Source organism: Furipterus horrens, unplaced genomic scaffold, assembly GCF_987537825.1.
Source record: "Furipterus horrens unplaced genomic scaffold, mFurHor1.1.pri manual_scaffold_11, whole genome shotgun sequence".
NCBI lineage: Eukaryota > Metazoa > Chordata > Mammalia > Chiroptera > Furipteridae > Furipterus > Furipterus horrens.
Window position 1 is genome coordinate 32,861,529 of NW_028327181.1, and position 3,562 is coordinate 32,865,090.

Here is a 3,562-nt window from a genome sequence, read left to right on the forward strand (position 1 = left end):
AATATTTCCCAGTTACATGCACAGGTATTCCATTCTAACACCATATACAAATAATTATGGACAAGGTAACCTTTACAGAAATAAATATACATTTGGACACCCATGATTAAATGAATATTAAGCAAGCAAGGTGTAGACTATGATCAATATTCTCCAGATGTCAAATTATAACATTTAATGTTATTAAAACTTAGTTCTCTTATTTTCTTTAAAGAGACATCTTTTGTATATGTGGGTGCTCAAATGAAAACTGAGGAATGGATTCTTTGACCATAATAACGAAATTCACACACAAGAGTATGTTTGTCTCCTCTAAAAGAAGAGATGCCATTTATCATAATCTCTCTCTCTCTAGGCATCATTTCCCATATTATTAATGAAAATGCTTGCAAGAACAAACTCCAAATTCTGTCTTAAAAAAGTGTGGTTCATTATATTTAAACAAAAAAAGTCAAATTCCAGCAACACTAACACTAAAAATGAATCAGTTAAACTTTTTTAGCATTCACAAAGTATAACATCACCATAAGTTTTCTGTTATGTGCAGATTTATTTCCCTTAAGAAGTAAAATGAAGTTTGACTAGTACAGTCTGTGATGTGGTGACATCAGCAACTGCCAGTTCTTGCCCATCAACAAGCCTCACTTCTCTCAGTGTCTTGGAGAGACTTGGCCTTGTTCATTCTTCAACAGAAGTTACTGACTGTTAGTAAAGTGTTCTATTTTTTTCCCCTCTAATGTGGCTGCAGATTTCATTTGCAGAGAAGCATTATTGGTTAGATAAAACAAAACTGTAGTTTAGCTGATGGAGAAAACTGAATATTTTGTGGAAGCTGACTACATGCTGGGCAGTTTCCCTTTCTCTCTGTTTCAGATGTGTATGTGTACAGCCCATCTACATCATTGAATACCAAGTAGTCATTAAAGGGAATATATGCACTTGTGGCTATTTAAAAACCCTCAGTGGCACACACAGCTGCAATGATTGCATTTATGGAAGCTACTGTAGGAATAATTCATTTAATTACCCCTTGAGTGAGTCTATATGTAACACCCCTAATATTATATTGTGATGCTCTCTCTAGGATTTTTGGAAAATCCACTGAATATGATCAAAATCATCTCCATCTAATGGAGCCCCTTCTCCAAAAGGTTGCTCCTTAGGCCACTGCAATATCCATACATACTCAACACAGTGTCCTGGAAGTCTTGGCATAGATGCAATGGCTCACGTGAGAAAATTAACCTGTGGTGGACCAAGTTCCAGTGCACACTCAGTACAAGCAGTCATTCCAGGGAGAAACCACCCAGGCATTTCCTTTAAAACCTCCTGTCCTTATCAAAGGGACAATGGAGCTTGGATCTAATGCACCATCTTCATAATTTAGAAAAGATATCAGCATGCCATTTATCCATCTTCTGGCTATGAGAGAGCCTAGTCCACAAACATTTGTACAAAATTGTCAATAGAAAGTATAATTAAAATCTCAGATCTTGTTGAAATGTAGAACTACATTGCATATAGGAACTCTGTCATTTAGAAATTCAGAAGCAACCTCAGCTTTAGGTCTTCCAACATCTTTAAGTCTAAATAAAAATTGTTTATTTTGATTGGAAACATCTCTAGTGCCCATGTCTATAAGATGAATCTGTCTAAAACCAGAAAATGCCAGTTTTTTTCAGGAGCTCACATCCAAAGCCACCAGCCCCAATTACTTTACATGTATCTAACAAAAACTGAAGAGATTCAGTGCTCAGTTCAAAATCAGGATGTGTGAAGGGTCCAGATCACTCAGGGAACTTCTTTACATGATTCCAGCGACCATTCCAGTCTCCAGTGTCCCTATACCCACCATCAACAGCCATTTTCTCAGCCAGCAGCTCTTCCACTTTCGTTTTCCTCTCCAGATCCTCACTATCCCATGCTATAGTTCTAAATTCTATTTCAACCACACGTGTATACCCATATTATATTCAGAAAATTATCAATACTACTGAAGAGGTGAATATATATTTACTTATATATTTAAATATATAATATTATATATTAATGTTATTTTTTATATATTATCTATAATATATTATATATTATAACATATAAGTTATATAATATTAGATTATATTAACATTAATATAAGTAAATATATTAACAATAGTAGAAATGGAAAAACTAACAAATAGCATGGGATGAGTTGGTAATGTAAAAGAAAAATTATACCTAAATATTTTAAATAGAATTCTTTCTTATCTACTAAACCAAAATTAACCTAATCCATAAAGTTAATCTTCTATTTTTATCAAACTAGAATTTCCAGAGTGGCTATGATATTTGTGTCATGTGAGATTACTAAAAATGCTATTGAAAAAAAAATGTGATCCTTGCTTCTTGAAGTCTATATCCTAAAGTCAAGAACTTACATTCCATTTAAGTCTATAACAAATTTGAGGATTTCAAGTAACTTAGTAAGACTCTCCATGTGTACTGAGCATGTGCTGTGAGCTCAGCACTTTGCAACTGCTGTAAGTACTTACAAAGGAAGTACTGGACAGGGTCTCTGCCCTTCTAGAGCTTACTGTCTTATGGAAAACAACTACCTACTCCCCCATTCCTCAACTCTCACACAAAGATGGAAATTTAGTCACTAATTTCTGTTATGTTGCTCATGTTGACTTTAGCTAGAAATTTAGAGTTCGGACAGAAAATAACACACTCAAATGGAGAAACTGGGGACATTTAGAAAAAATATTATACTTCACTCTTGAACAACTTGGGGGTTAGTATCCAAGGAAAATTGGTTCCAGGATCCCCTACAGATACAAAAATCTGTGGATTTTCCCTTATATAAAATGGAGTAGAACAACGCATGACCCTGGCTGGTTTGGCTCAGTGGATTGAGTGTCGGCCTGCGAGCTAAGTGTCGCTGGTTCGATCTTCCAGTCAGGGCACATCAGAGAAGGAAAACTCTGACTCCAAAAAACCTCCGCTGCCTTGCGGCATACCTCTTCAGGGGAAAGGCTAAGGGAGTAAACCCCGACAGAAAATCCGGAGCCGGAGTCCCTAAGGCGGTTTGACGTTGTAGTCAACACCAGCAACTCCTGCGGCGCACCTGAAGCCAAGCTGTATTGACTCCGTCTTTCCCTTGGACCCTTCAGTTGCGAAGAGAGGGGGGGTCTGCTGCATGGGCAACAGCAGACCCTCCATATCTCCCTGCCCAGGCTCTGTAGCTTCAGCTTCACTGGAGAGGACACTCCAGCATCATCGCAAGATGTCGATTCAACACGGGAGGAGACAGATACTGTGTCACTCCTGAGTCGGACTGCACAGCCATTCTCGGCGGTGCAGATAGACTCTTAAGAAGCTACACCATCGTCTCTTGAGACGGACGGCTGCCGACGACGAGAACAACGCACACAGTTGCCTTTTGTAACTGCAGTTGGTTGAGTCCCAATAAAAAACCTGGGGATCTCGAGGACTAGTTTCATATTTATTGAAAAATATCCACTTATAAGTGGACCTGCACAGTTCGAACCTGTGTTTTTCAAGAGTCAATTGTATTTACAAA

The 3,562-nt window shown here is 37.8% G+C and overlaps 1 pseudogene; it reads right to left on the minus strand.

Moving 5' to 3' along the window:
• Positions 1-558: 558 nt before the first annotated feature.
• On the minus strand, positions 559-1,880 carry LOC149997362 (NEDD8-activating enzyme E1 catalytic subunit pseudogene; annotated as a pseudogene).
• Between the last annotated feature and the right edge of the window lie 1,682 nt (positions 1,881-3,562).